The sequence below is a fragment of the Pinus tabuliformis genome, chromosome 2_2 (assembly GCF_031772625.1).
Source record: "Pinus tabuliformis cultivar Carrire ecotype Pingquan chromosome 2_2, CPIR1, whole genome shotgun sequence".
Classification (NCBI taxonomy): Eukaryota; Viridiplantae; Streptophyta; class Pinopsida; order Pinales; family Pinaceae; genus Pinus; species Pinus tabuliformis.
Window position 1 is genome coordinate 111,972,887 of NC_142300.1, and position 16,639 is coordinate 111,989,525.

The 16,639-nt window shown below is 36.9% G+C and overlaps 1 pseudogene; it reads left to right on the forward strand.

Moving 5' to 3' along the window:
- Positions 1-8,277: 8,277 nt before the first annotated feature.
- On the forward strand, positions 8,278-11,512 carry LOC149191616 (RNA-dependent RNA polymerase 1 pseudogene; annotated as a pseudogene).
- The last annotated feature ends 5,127 nt before the right edge of the window (positions 11,513-16,639 follow it).

Consider the following 16,639-nt stretch of genomic DNA (forward strand, 5'->3'; position numbering starts at 1 on the left):
ATGAAGAGGATGAAAACCTGATAACTATTTATTTTTTTGAGTTTTCTATTTAAAAACTCCACCAAAACCTACTTAAGTGTCTAACTAGACCCAAAATCCAGTCGGATTTAAACAAACATGATATTTCACATGGTTTATTATGTTAGAATGAATAATCTACTCCCTATTATTCAAATTGATATCATCTAATCAACAATTTTTTTTTATATTTTTGGAGATAACTATGAATATTAGAATATGTCATATATTTTTGCTAATTTCTTTTAATTAGTTTAATATCTTGTAATTTTTTTAGCTTAAGTTAGTATAGGAAACCATGCCTTAGTTATGGAGAGTATACGACTATCTAAATGAAAAAGGGTCTAATTTGGACTCTGATCGAGAAAATACTCATTCGTTGCAGGAGGAATTCTTCCGCCTTTCAACAATTTTGGCGCTAGAAGGAGGGCCTGAAGATATTGTATGGTTGATAAACCTATTATGCCTATTCATATTTGTTAGGCAGACTAATCCTTCTTACAGATAAGATGGATCTCCCTAGATCTCTAATGAAATCTAGAAACAGATAAGAAAAAAGTGCTACCTTTTCTTAGCTTATGACTGATTGAAACAAGTAATATGCAAGGGATCACTTACCAATTTAACGAAGTGTCTGTGTAAGTCCTTTCAGTGCCTTCTACAATTGGATTCTCCTTGATGCTTTAGAGACCGTTCCAGCGTTTTCCACAACTTCTCCATGGTGTTTCGAAGGAGATTTTCATAGACAGAAACATACAAAGGATCAAAGCATCTAGTATATATAATACAAGGTAAATGAAATACTTAACTCAACATACATCATAAATTGAATCAATGACTGATCATAACCTATGTGAGTGATCAAGGAATCTCACAAATGATATCAGAATAGACATGATTAGGAAAGAACAATTTCTTTTTATTGAATAAAAAAGAGAAAAAACTTATAACCTCAATGCCTTGATGCTACAAGACTCTTCCCATAATCTCCAACCTTCTCCTTAAATGACAAGCCTTCTAGCCCTATTTCTGCAGCATAAGCCTACCTTCAATGGTACTCTCCAATGCTTTGGCCTATGTTTGTTTTATAAGCCAAGAGGAAGAGGTTTGGGATCCTCTTCCTAAGGGATGAGATCCACAAATGGTGGGATAGGGGATCCACAAAGAGAGGGAAGTAGCTCCATGATGGGAGGGATTAGGCTTGTGTAAGAACCAATTTGAAGTTATTAGTTGGGAAAGATTCGAATAACAAAGATTCTAGACTTTACTTTCTATTTTTACTTGCGTTGAGTCATGTGCATAGGCCATAATGTAATATAGAGCACGCTTTGCGTAGATTTTAATGGTCTCTTCTGGGTATGCACAAAAACTGACTAGGGAATTGCATAGGCAATCAAAAAACAGTTTTTGGGCCTTGAGATCCAGGAATTTCATTCTCTTTGGGATTGTTTAGGTTCTAGCATTGCAAGGGGATGCTTTAGAACACTTTGATGGATAGCGAAAGGTCTCGAATGATATTCATTTTCATAATGCAACAAAATGACGTGTAATAGATTGCCCCCTAAAGTGAAAAGTCAAAAAATATATTTGATGGCTGAAGCAATTTGTCATGCTAAGATTCGCGTTAGAGACCGTAGTTGGAGAACCAAAACAATCAATCAAATGTTACAATCCAATATAAAATCATCGTTGAGTTAGGCATTTCCATACTCATAGAATAAATGTCTTAGAGATTGAGTATGAAAATACACCTAAAGATCCATGTCAATAGAAGATGCATTATGGACGCAACCATCAATGGATCTATGCTTACAATCATGAATATTTAATAACTACACAAAACCTTGATGGATGAAACTAGATCCAGGGTCTTGATCTCCATCTCTCAATCCGTAATATGAATCTAACCATGTGAATTAATGTCTCGTAGTCAAACATGGTAGAAACCAATTGATTACAAGTCAATGATGTGGACCATTAACAAGCGTGAGAGAAACCATCAATAATGACAGTGATTCTCAAGGTACTTCCAGTACAATCTATGAAGTGTGAAAATATGTCCTGAAGTCGAACACTAATAGAATCATTTGATCGAAGGTAATTGATGAGAACCTGTCGTTGAAGGCGAGAAGCCTGCCATTAACGCATGTAAGCTTTAAGGTATTGAATAAGGTTTCTAGATCAAATTCCTAGATAGTGATTTGAAGTCAATAGGAAGTGACCCATCGCAGGAGGGCCTAAGACACGAAACTCATGTCAAGTTTTTAAGAACAAAAATTTAGATTAATCTAGGACCGACTTAGGGATGGCCAACATGATTGAAGGTTATGAATTGCAAGGTAATTTTGATTGAGGGTGGACTTCTCTTGAACATATCAATGCCACAACATCCTGACTTGGCAACATTTGACTAAAAAAGAATAGGTCTAGAAACTAGTTTGAAGACTTTCAATGAGGTATGGTCGACTGAGAGGCAAATGTATTTCCCAACCTAGACACAAAGATGACGAAGTGTCATGTTCAAGAGTGACATACTACCTTTTATAATATAAACAAATATTCTTTCCCAATTTCCCCCCACCATTACTGGCAAGTACCTCTTTATTTTTGCAAGCTTGAGGAGGATAACATATGCTTGTCCTTTAATCTCATCCTTCAGAGTATTTTTAACGAACCCTAGGAAGGAGTGGTTTGGTGTCATTATGATTAACGAGTCCTACACTCTTTATGTTTAATGAGTCCAGTGAAGGGGGTAACTCGATGTCATTTTTAAAGAATTTGAAAAGACACAAAAAGGATACTCATCTAGTTATTTCAACGTAAAGTTTTAACAAGCCCGAATAAAGTAAAGCTCGTTGTTTTTCATTTTTAGGGAGTGAGGAGAAAAACATAAGTAAACACCACAATGTCCTTTTTCGTAAATTTAGACTCTCAAGCCTAGAAAAGGGTAAATAATACAGGTGATAACTCTATTGACCATGATTAGTCTTCATATACCTTTTCATAAATGGTTTAGTTCAGTCTGTATAATGGGTAAACTTATACTGAATAAATGACTGTTCATTTACTTTTACGAGTTCGAATAGTCAAGTACTCGATGATCTTTTCATGTTTAGGGATTCTAAAAAGGGATTAAAGAAAACTCATGGGTTTAACTTTTTTGTAAGTTTTTATCAAGTTCGAAAAAGTGATAAAAATGTACTCATCACCAAAATGATTCGTTTTCATAAATAACCTGTGTTCTGCACAATTAAACTAAAACATTATGGTCACTGCTAAAAAATATAGTACAAACATTAAAAAGTTGGATTTTAGAGAGTAATAGGAAAAACATAATATTTTAATAGGCCTAAAAAACTTATAAAAATCCAAAAAGTAAAAAAACTTTTACCATTTGAGAGTGATTAAGTGCATTGTTGAAAATAGAAACACGAAATGTTAAAAATAACATCAAGAAAATCCTATTTTAATTTGTCCTTGAATTAAATTGTAATTCTATTCTCATAGCAACTTGTAACCTTTAACTAAGTTAAGTTGAATTATTTGGCTCATTAAATTTGAGTAAGGAGTCTATCTAAAGTCATGTAGAATGATCCGTAAATTTTAGGGGCCCAGGTTGAGTTCTTAATGAGTTGTAATTATTTAATTCAGTTAAACTAGTTCTAACTAATGGAGGAACTAGTGAGAGGTCAAGTGAATTAAATTGGATTTAATTCACATGCAGTGATTAATCAGATAACTGATAATTCACTCATAAATTACTCATGCATGTAAGTTCTGAGAAAGACCCAGTTGAGATCAGAGTTCAGGGACAATGTACTATCAATTGTAAAATCATCTAAATTAAACTGATGGTGCATGCATTTATGAGTGAGGAATTCCAAATTAAATATGGGCTAATTCTTAAGCGAACAATGCAAGGAAGTAGGAGCTTGGAAGACAACAAATTTGGATAAGTGTTGGCTTGAGATGATTTGTGAAGTAGTGAGATAGATTGTACTTATGTAGAGACTGTTCGGGTTGAACAAGTATTGTATTTTCTTCTCAGGTCTTCTAGTTAATGCAATATACAAATATCAGGGGTTTTTAACTGAGGCTTTCCCTAGAAAATTATTGTGTTATGTGTGATTGGAATTCTTCATTTTTTGCTTCTTTATTTCATCGATCAATTTTTGTTTCCGCTGATGACTAGAGTAGATTCAAGTCAATTGTTTTAGCATATCGCAATCTGCGGTTTGAATCTACAATAAAAATCTGCATGGTATCAGAGCTAAAATAACTATAGAAGAGGAGAATACAAGTTTATCATGCAGGTGAAATCAAATTTGTAGTTTTATACTTTAGAGCCAACAGGATGTCATTCTACGGATTGAGACTTGAGCATGCCGTTGAGGGTAGCTCAAATTACATAGCTTGGAAGGATAAGATAGAGGTAGTGTTGAAAGACATCGGGCTGAAAGAATTCATAGATCATGATATCCTGAGGCCTCCAACATCTGATGCTAAAGATCTGGAAGAATAGAGAAAGTGTGTGGAAAAGGCGAGGACGACTATCTTACAAGGAGTTCGAGATCATATTGTCTTGAATCTCCATGGTAAGGAAACTCCATTTGCAATGTGGAAGGCCTTGATAGACCTATTTCAAAATAGTATTGACCACAAGAAGTTGGCACTAAAGAACAAGCTCAGGGAGATCAAGATGGAGAAGGGCAATACAATACCAAAGTACTTGACAAAGTTCACCCAATGTCTGGATGAGCTTGGAAGTGTCGGTGTTACTGTTCTGGAAGACGATTTGGTAAGCCTAGCACTTCTAGGACTTCCCAAGAAGTGGCACAACTACCAGAACTCAGTTAATGGGAGGGAGAAACGACTAGAGTGGTAGCGGTTTTGGTTCGACTTGGTATAAGAAGAGATTCAACGGAACACCAGAGATGGGACCTCATCCAAATAAGTGGAAGAGGACTTTGCATTAGTCACCAAAGAAAAGAAACCCAAGGGAAAGAAGTCCCAAGAAGGACTTGTTGAACATCAAGTGTTTTCATTGTCACGAGTTTAGGCACTCTACCATGAAATGCCCACAGAAGAAACCAAGCAAGAAGGAGCCTGCAGTAGCATCAACAAGTGAAGCTCTAGCTTCACAATTCCAACTTGATTTCACTCTCATTGCATGCATAAAAAGCACTGTAAAAGGGAAGCATGTGGTATCTCAACAATGGTGCCTCATTCCATATGATGGGGAATAAAGATCTCTTCAGTGATTTGGAGGAGAAAGACCTCAAGTAGAACATAGAGTTTGGAGATGATAGGAGGTATAGTGCGACTGACATCAATACTATTACTTTTCATAGGGAGTCTAGCTCCCCTCGCAGACTCACAGATGTGATGGATGTTCCAGGACTAAAGAAGAATCTTGTTTCTATAGTGCCCACTCTAGTTTCTTGACCCTAATACGACATTATCTTAGACACTCTATTCTTCGAGGACCTCAGATTGAGGATCTGGACCCATGACACTATTATTAGCGATTGAGATATTCATGGTTGTGATGTTTAAGCATGCTTTCCAATGATATTATGGTATCATGAATGGTTATGTATCTTATCTATCAGTATTATGATGATTGCAATATTAAATAGTTAAGTTGGTCTCTATTTGAAATTATGATGAGGGTAGTAAAGAATATTTATGTGCTCTACTAAAAACATAATGAGGATAAATTTTATGGATAGGTACATTTCTACGATGTTACGATGTTGATAGCTTAATGAATATGTATGTTTCCATTGATGATTATTGATGATAGCCATGAGGGATGTGTCCCCTATGTTACCTACTTCCTCTAGTTCAAACTTACAATGGACAATGATGTGAATGACCAGGAATTGTTAATGATGCTATTATGATAATTGACTAACATTGAGAAACCTTGTTATTGATGATTATTGAGTATGACAGGAAACCATCAGAGGCACTCGCATATGACATGTCGATGACCCCTGGTTTGATGAAAATTTATATTACTTTATCTGTGAAAGTCTAAGTCGATCTTGGAATCTGCCATATATGTTTAACTATATTCTGACGATATATTAATGGTTGCAGGCACAGATTAGTTGCTTGACCGAATGACTCACATATGGGTGATGGGGTTGTACAAGTGGATGGAATCTACATGGGAGGGGTGAGACAGAGTCCTTGATCTCACCCACTAGCACTCCCGCCGTGACTTGGGCTGGAAGGGTTGAAACACCTTCGCCTTGAAGATCACGATGCCATGAGGGCAGGTTCGCTCATGAGGACTTTACCGAGGGGCGCGCATCAAGGCGGATTCCTTGATCTCCGACACCATTAGTCTCACTATAGCAGGCAACATAAGAGATGACAGTGGTCTATGACGTTGCACTATACTTTCCCCTCGTAATCACTGGATGCTTGAAGGGCAAGTGGTGTGGCACCCTTGGAACTTCAAGGGAATTTCTTGAAGGGCACGACCAACTTGGCACCCTTGGCATCACAAATAAACTATTAGGTGTGGCACCCTTGGAACTTCTAGGGAAGTTCTTGAAGGGCACAACCAAACTGGCACCCCTGACATCACAAATAAACTATTAGGTGTGGCACCCTTGGAACTTCTAGGGAAGTTCTTGAAGGGCACAACCAAACTGGCACCCTTGACATCACAAATAAGCTATTAGGTGTGGCACCCTTGGAACTTCTAGGGAAGTTCTTGAAGGGCACAACCAAACTTGGCATCCTTGGAATCATTAAAAAGAAATAATAATAAATAAATATAAGCAAGGAATGAAAACTAGGTAAATTTACATCAAGGGTAAATGATGATTAGAAACCAATATAATTAAATCAAAAATAAAACTTGGAATAAGGAGGATCATAGGAAGAATTAAAATAGAGTACCTTAAAAACTCTACCCTTCCCATTTTGGAAAATACTAGGAAGATTATGTGGTTTAATTAGGAAAAGGGGAAAGACAAACATAATGGTAAGGATAAAGATTAATCCTAGACTAATTTAAACCTAATTAAGAAAAGGGGGAAGGTGAATTAAAATGAGAATAATAAATTAAATTTAGAGAAATGTAGAGAAGTTCCAAGTGTCAACAACCAACATAAGAATATCCATCTAGGAGATAACCTGAGTTAAATTAGGGAGTAGATTGGGGATAAAATCTTGACTCATTAATTGACTTCAAGTAATGAACACAAATTAAGGAATAAAAGGAGGGAATAAAGAGACAACTAGAAGAAGAAATATGAATCTTGTTGAGGTGAGGAAAATATTAGCTTTAAATAAAAACTTAAGTAAATAATTTTGGGAGACCCTTGATGTGAGAATGACACATGGGTGGGTGAATAATCAAGCTATTGAATTATAAAAAAATAAAAATAAAAATAATTAATTATGCATGACATGACAAGTGTCACCTATGAGGACTTCTATAAAAGAAAGGGCAAGCCATGGAAGAGGGGACTTTTTTGGGAACCCTATTGTTGGATGGCTGAGATGTTGTGAGAGCAGTGATTATGAAGCTATAGTGAGTTTGGTGAGGTAGAGGATTTAGAGAGGGGACTCTTGAGCCAAGGTGTGCTCTCCTCTACCAGCTAGTGCTTGTCTCCATTGTACAACCCCATTGCAGCTCGGGGGTCCGCGGGGAAGAAGAGTACCCAAGGAGTAGGTTGGGAGGTTAACCGGTGAGTCTTCGCATTCGGATCAAGTGCGTCATCATTCACTCGCGGAGGTGACCAGCTACAAGGGAATACCAGCAACAGCAGAGCAAGCGGAGTCTCGCCTTCTGGTGAACGATACATATGTATTTCATTACTATTGATCTTAGTTAAAGGTATGAAAATGTTATGGTATGTTCCTAAAATAAGTGGTAGGAATGTGTGTGCTAAATAAATTTGAATCTCAATGCGTTTCTTTTTTGTTGTATGTGCTGTAAAAAAAAATAAAAAATAAAATAAAAATAAAAAAATAAAAAAATAAAAAATAAAAAATGTATACAGTCTAGGTATGGTCCTCACACTTGGTATGAGAACCATGTTGAACCCTTGAGACCTATGGACCCATGCATGTATCGGCTTCGCTTTAAAAGACCCTTTCGAGCAACCCTGTTTTGAAATTTTTAAAATTTCCCTCGCGCGTTGCAATTTACGATTGCTCTTTAATTTCTTCTTGCGGTTTCTTTTCAAAACACATAAAACAGCATACACAAAATATACATACAGGCATTTAGACAAAAACGCACAGCGCATAGACATGTAAAGGATGAGGTTCATTGGATTCTTATATTGAATCTTCAGAGCCTCTGCTGAATAAATCTGGCTTGACAGAGACGGAAATATCTTCTTCTCAGCAGGAAGACTACCATCCACTCAGATATAACAATGGCCGCAGGTATTTCTGGGACATACCCTTTCTAATCGTATTTGTCATTTTGGTATTGGCGACCTTTGCGTTTGGAATATTTTCAATTGTCCACCGCAACAGAAATTACGGAAATGTTTCCTCTTATGTCTATGATACAAATTCCAGCACTTGTACAAAATCTTCACCCAGTGTTAACATAAAGGATCAAGGATTAGGTTTTGATGGAGCATATGAACATTTGGGTTATCATCCAAATTCGTGTAATACAATTGGAATATTACTCAAATCTTGTAGTGCCTGGGAGCAACAAGCATCTTTTGAAGGACATGGTTTGGACACGTGTAATAACACTGATTCTGAGTATCCCCTTCTTATTTGGTCTTCTCTGGCTCCTTAGGCATTACACAAAACAGATAGTGTATTCCTGTCTCCCCTTCTTTTGTTCTCATTCCTGTTTTCATCAATGTCTTCTGGTTCGTGGCTTGCACTATGAGTAAGGATTGCAGGGATGAAATAAGCCTGGCACTGAGGATTTTCATTCTTCGTTTTATTTTTGTACTATGCGGGATAATTGTCTGGATCATTATTATAAACTGGCACCGTATAGAACTCACAATCAGAATCATAGGCACAGCTTCGGAAGGCCTTGCGAGAAACATGAGACTGATGCTGGTTTTGCCTAGCTTAATAGTTGGTCTCTTTGTCTACTATATACCCATCATAGTCTTTTTGGTGTTTTCATGCCTAAATGGCAGGATCATACCTAATCCCAAAGTCGAAGAATCTGGGTATGCGTGTGGAGGAAGCACTGGTGTGGAGTGTTGCTTATGGAAAGAGGACGGATGGGCTCCTTTTTCTTCAGTTGGTCAGTGCTCCGAAGATCTATTACAAGGAGGAATTATGCTCAAGTTTTGATAATAATAATGCTCTTGATTTCTTCAGAGACACAAAACGATAACCAGTGGATCCGAACCACGGATTTAACACCTTATTTTAGTGTAGGGAAATCTTCATCAATGTGTTTGGAGTTTCCATATGGAACAAACGTTTCTCAGATCAAAGAAAATTTCACTCACTCCAAAGAAATTGAAGAGAAACTTGCCATGAAACCTGGTGCTTCGTTTTCTTCTTCCACTTCTAAACTGGTGCCAATTATAAATCCTCCTGAAGGTATGAAGTTGCCTTTTAATATACTGTTCAAAGTAAACTCACTTGTTCAGCTTGGCATTCTTAATGGGCCAAGCCTTGGTAAGGAATTCTTCAGTTTGCTACAGCCAGTGAAGGGGAGGCCTCTTTCCTACATAGATCGGGCTTTATTAAATCTTAGTAACTTGAGGAACCCTAGTTATGATCCAGTAAAATCACTTATGAAGGAATTCAATAATAAACGATCAAAAAGGTACCACGATTTAGCAGATTTTTCTCTAGACAGTGGGCTGATGTATGTCCGCCGAGTACAAATAACTCCATCCAAAGTGTATTTCTTGGGACCTGAAGTCAATGTCTCCAACCGTGTCACACGGGAGTATGCAGAGTACATTGACGACTTCCTCCGTGTTACTTTTGTTGATGAAAATTGGAACAGACTTTATTCCACTGATTTATCTCAGGGAACGCTTAATGGTCTTGAATTACGTACAAAAGTATACAAAAGAATCCTCTCAGTTTTGAAGGAAGGCATTATCATAGGGCATAAAAATTTTGAATTTCTTGCTTTCTCGACGAGTCAGCTACGGGAAAGCTCTGTCTGGATGTTTGCTTCAAATGACAAAGTTACTGCGGACAGTATATGTAAATGGATGGGTAATTTTTTGGCTATTAGAAATGTTGCAAAATGTGCAGCAAGAATGGGGCAATCTTTTAGCTGTTCAACAGAAGCATTGCATGTTTATGACTACGAAGTGCAAAATATTCCAGACATTTATACTTACAGTGATGGCAAACAATATAATTTTTCAGATGGAATTGGGAAGATATCTCTGTCCCTGGCAAAACGGTTGGCTGCTAAGTGTAGATTTGATACCGTACCCTCTGCATATCAAATAAGATATGGTGGTTACAAAGGCGTTGTAGCTGTTGATCCTGCATCCCCATCTAAACTCTCATTGCGGCCAAGCATGAAGAAATATGTCTCACAAAATACTAACCTTGATGTTCTTGCTCGGTCAAAATTCCGACCTTGTTTCCTGAATCACCAAATTATCACTCTGTTGTCTACTCTCGGAGTTAAGGATCGGAACTTTGAGAAGATGCAGGAAGACACAGTTAAAAACCTGGATAAAGTTTTGACCAACAGAGATATGGCCCTTGAAGTCCTTCAAATAATGAGTGTGGGTGAGACTCACAATGTTCTTGTAAGTATGCTTTCTTGTGGCTACTTGCCAAATTCAGAGCCATATCTGTCAATGATACTTCATGCATTTCGAGCATCGAAACTTTTAGAACTAAGACAGAAAACACGCATATTTGTTCCCAAGGGACGATGCTTGATGGGGTGCCTTGATGAAAGTAGAACGCTGAAGTATGGTGAAGTGTTTGTTCAAGTTTCTGAGACTCCAGGAAATAAGCAATTCCATGATACTGGGCTTTCTGCATTTGCACAAAATCCCCTGGACTCTAAAATTAGCATTGTTCAGGGGAAAGTAATTGTGGCCAAAAACCCATGCCTTCACCCAGGTGATGTACGAGTCTTGTCTGCTGTAAACACATCCAAACTTCATCACATGGTTGACTGCGTAGTTTTCCCACAGCAAGAGTCTTGTCTGCTGTAAACACATCCAAACTTCATCACATGGTTGACTGCGTAGTTTTCCCACAGCAAGGTGAAAGCAAAAGAATGGACAAGGCTGTATGCAAGTGGGGCCTGACACTCTACATCGATTCATTCAATAGTACTGTTCTAATGTGTAAGTTACAAGTGATTCAAATTTCCTGTCTAACCTAGCAAGCTCAATCTATAGATATGTAAGGGTTTTAAATTCCGTGTTGTTTTGTATGCTTGTTTACTTAATCATAGCGAACCAAAGTGTTGACATGGCAGAAGCTCAAATATTTATAACATGATATGAGGGAAGGGAATACAAGAGCAGAATATCTGTTATTGCTATAGTGTGGTATTTAAAATACAAAATCTGGAATAAGTTTACCAATGGGTACTGTTCCAAATTTGAAGAAGAGGTAGTACTTTGGATGATTGGATTTTGTTTCTCATGTTAGTTAAAATGTTTGTTTCCAGTGGTATTTCCCTCTTGTCCTTTTCCTGTTTTCCTTGGAATGCTTGTTTTCTGTCTATGTTGTGTCCCATGAAAATACGTCACGAGTTTTTACACTGCTGGACCTATTTTTTTTTTTCTTCCTTCTTTCAAAAACTAAATTGGCCAAACTAAAACCTTTCAACTTTCAAGTTATTCTATTCTTATGGGGAAAAGGAACACGTTGATGAGTTTTTATTAGCTTATTGCTCAGTGGGCTTATTTTATATATTAAATACTTGTCAACGTTATACAGTAACCATTTTGATCATTGCTCACTTCATGGCATTTGTGCGAATTAACAGGCCTTGAATGAGTGGGCCATCTTGCAGATGACCCACTTACATGAAGCCCAGAGAAGTACTTATTCCAGTTTATTCCAGTGTGAGAGTGCTTTCTAGTCCAGATCAAGCTTCTGATATTACATCTTTCTCTTTGATCTCTGATGCGAGGAGAGCTTTTGTGCATTGGGGCATTCACAACTATCGATGATGACATCAATAGTTGTTCTTCCATCTCTACGTCTTATTTCTACCTCTAAGTGCTAAGTGGTTCTTTTCTCTTTGCTATGGTTTATTCTCTTGCTTTACACCTTCCTACTTTCTACTTCATTTTCATTTGCATTTGTTTATTTTTGGCACTTAGGAGTTGCCTTGGTACTGCTACATTATGATTGTGAATTGTTTGTACTTTTTAGTCCCATTGATCTCTTTTGGTCACTTTATCTCATCTTCTCTCTTTTACTGAAAATCAGAGGTAGTTTTTGTGCAAGTTTTTTGACTTTTACTTTTCTCACATTATAAGGGGAGAAGATTTAGCACTTGTCTTGCTTTTTAAAAGACTATTCTCATTGCACTATTTTGGTTTCTCGTGAACACTAATAGAATTTCAATTATCTCATCTTCTCTCTTTTACTGAAAATCACAGCTCGTTTTTGTGCAAGGTTTTTGACACTTATTTTTCTCACATTATATGGGGAGGAGATACAGCACTTGTCTTGCTTTTTGAAAGATTGTATGTAGAGATTAAAACTTCATTTTGCTTTTAGGAAGACTGTATGTAGAGATCAAGACTTGTCATTTCATTTCAGATATTCTGCTGCAAGAGGAAGCTAGATGGCCTCATTATTGTCTGTGTGTTTTCTTTAGCTTTTATCCCTTTGCAGGAATTGTGAGAACCAGAGTTTGTAAGGCATTTTTATATTTGATGTATATTGATGATTTTATCTAAGTATTGCTTCTGTTCTTATTTCAGTGTTGATGTCTGTGGTCTGTGTTGACAAAATCTCCAAGTATTCTCTTTAGCCTTTCCCTCCAATATGATACAATAAACTGTAAAGTTTCTTTTGATTGAAGGTATTACTCTTGTAGTTTCTTTAGCTTTGGTATGTGAGAACTATCTCCTCTTTCCACAATTTTATTAAATGCTAGATATTGATAAATAGAGAACCTATTGACAGATAGCCTGGATTAATCAATCAGAACATGTTTTAGCTGCCATTTAAAAATAGTCTTCTCGATAAATATTGAGTAATGTTTGGAGAAGATTTTGGATGGAACATCATTGGGAGTCTTAGAGGGGATGTTATACTCCCAAACGGGAATACTGGTGCCTCATTAAATAGTGTTTAGAGGTAATTTCGTTAATGGCTTTTAGCTTTGTATTTAAATTTTACACAGTCATTAATATGTGGTGATACTTGAGTTATATCTAGGCTGAATGTCGGATGCAATGGCCCTGTAAATTAGGTGGAATGTTGCAGATTGAATTTTAAACTTGTTGGACAAATTTTAAATCTTCTATGAGCAGTTGTTGCCCTATAATATTCATCTTCTAGTACATATTTTCTTTTGTGTGATGGGTGCTGTTTTTGAAGTAATAATAAATATATATCAGTTTTCCTGATGATAATGAGCCTTGGAACTAGCTTTTGGAAAATTACAAAGACTCCCATGCAATTTTTTTTTTTTCCACCTAGAGGTGAACAAAAAAACGATGATCAATATTTTTGATCTGCTTTCAATGACTAATCAAACACAAGAAGTGATGTTACATGGAAAGGCTACGCAAAAGTTATGTTTATGAAATATTTTGTTGGTATGTACTGAGTAGTATGTTTAACTTTATTGAATGAGGATAAATAAAGTGATACATGGTTATGGTTCAAGGTTCCAAATGTGGAATAAATACACCATGAACAAAAGGAAATACTGCAGATTTGGTTGTTCAAGGGATCTTTGTTTAACAATAGAAGCTCTTGATGACACAACCCTGCATTTATGCCAGGTAAACTTACTGATCTGACTAAATTCTCTGACCACCCATTCTATCTGAAGTTCTGTTAAGTAGGTTACATTCCTAATATATTAAATTTCTGATTAGAATATCTTATATATATTGGGTAAGGAATGCAACTTTATTCTAGTCTGCTCTCTTCTTCTGGCATGCTGTCTCAAAATTTAAACTTCTATTGAGATGCACATTGGTCTAGATATCTCTTTTATCTTTGAGGATTCAATTATGGATGAATTCTGATTTTTTTAAATGATTGGTGCAAGCCTTGTATTACATATCATTAGATTAAGTAGGATTAAATGAAGATAGGCCCCAGATAGCCTCACTCGCTTACCCTAGCGAAAGGAAGTAGGGTAGCTGGGTTTGAAGGGATGAAGGTTTGGACTACTCATTCATTGCAAGTGATGATTACGTTCTATGTAGTTAGCATCTTTTTATCTCTAGATAGTGTGTACCCTTAGGTATCCACTAGAAAGGAGTGGTATGCACTTATTTTAAAGTGCAAATGGTAGTTGTACAACATTGAACTTTCAGAACATGGATCATGAAGGTAAATCAAGTCTCTAAGAAGGGTAGTAGGCATTGTTATGTCCCCCTAGCAAGCAGTGGCATATGTTATTTTCAAAGTACTAATTGTAGTTCCTAACAAAATTGAAGATTTAGAACATGGTAAACAAAGGTGGATTATGTCATAGGTGAAAATATCAAACAATAATTATTATTGACCATTACAAATATTGAAGTCCAAGCTTAAGGTGGGTAGTTCCTCCTATGGAAAAGGCATAGGCATCCCCTATGAATTTGAGTTAATACAAAATTATTGCTATCTCAATTGCATGATTGAAGGAATAAAACTAGAGAGATTTCTCCTAAATTAGTCAATTTGTCATTTGAAGGAAGGTGGGTGTTATTAATTGTTGCTTTAAATAGTTGTGATTTTGATTATGATGATTTTGTTGGAAAATTTATGAATGACGCTTCCTGTAACTATTATTTTTAATAATATATATAATGCATGTTTTGTACATTTATACAAAAAGTGGGTTGCAATGTTCCCCAGATATAGTCCTTCAGTTATAACGGAATTCGTGTTATAGATACCTTGGGAAAATTTTAACCTGCCCACCAGAAGGTTAGCAAGAGTTTCAGGAAGGGTTCCTAAGATTATGTGTCGTCGTCCCTCCTGTATGTTCTAAGGACTTCGGGACGAAGTCCATTGTTAAGAGGGGGTGTATGTAGTGCCCACTCTAGTTTCCTGACCCTAATACGACATTATCTTAGACACTATATTCTTCGAGGACCTCAGATTGAGGATCTGGACCCATGACACTATTATTAGCGATTGAGATATTCATGGTTGTGATGTTTAAGCATGCTTTCCAATGATATTATGGTAGCATGAATGGTTATGTATCTTATCTATCAGTATTCTGATGATTGCAATATTAAATAGTTAAGTTGGTCTCTATTTGAAATTATGATGAGGGTAGTAAAGAATATTTATGTGCTCTACTAAAAACATAATGAGGATAAATTTTATGGATAGGTACATTTCTACGATGTTACGATGTTGATAGCTTAATGAATATGTATGTTTCCATTGATGATTATTGATGATAGCCATGAGGGATGTGTCCCCTATGTTACCTACTTCCTCTAGTTCAAACTTACAATGGACAATGATGTGAATGACCAGGAATTGTTAATGATGCTATTATGATAATTGACTAACATTGAGAAACCTTGTTATTGATGATTATTGAGTATGACAGGAAACCATCGGAGGCACTCGCATATGACATGTCGATGACCCCTGGTTTGATGAAAATTTATATTACTTTATCTGTGAAAGTCTAAGTCGATCTTGGAATCTGCCATATATGTTTAACTATATTCTGACGATATATTAATGGTTGCAGGCACAGATTAGTTGCTTGACTGAATGACTCACATATGGGTGATGGGGTTGTACAAGTGGATGGAATCTACATGGGAGGGGTGAGACAGAGTCCCTGATCTCAACCACTAGCACTCCCGCCATGACTTGGGTTGGAAGGGTTGAAACACCTTCGCCTTGAAGATCACGATGCCATGAGGGCAGGTTCCAAAGTTGGTTCGCTCATGAGGACTTTACCGAGGGGTGCGCATCAAGGCGGATTCCTTGATCCCCGACACCATTAGTCTCACTATAGCAGGCAACATAAGAGATGACAATGGTCTATGACGTTGCACTATACTTTCCCCTCGTAATCACTGGATGCTTGAAGGGCAAGTGGTGTGGCACCCTTGGAACTTCAAGGGAATTTCTTGAAGGGCACGACCAACTTGGCACCCTTGGCATCACAAATAAACTATTAGGTGTGGCACCCTTGGAACTTCTAGGGAAGTTCTTGAAGGGCACAACCAAACTGGCACCCCTGACATCACAAATAAACTATTAGGTGTGGCACCCTTGGAACTTCTAGGGAAGTTCTTGAAGGGCACAACCAAACTGGCACCCTTGACATCACAAATAAGCTATTAGGTGTGGCACCCTTGGAACTTCTAGGGAAGTTCTTGAAGGGCACAACCAAACTTGGCATCCTTGGAATCATTAAAAAGAAATAATAATAAATAAATATAAGCAAGGAATGAAAACTAGGTAAATTTACATCAAGGGTAAATGATGATTAGAAACCAATATA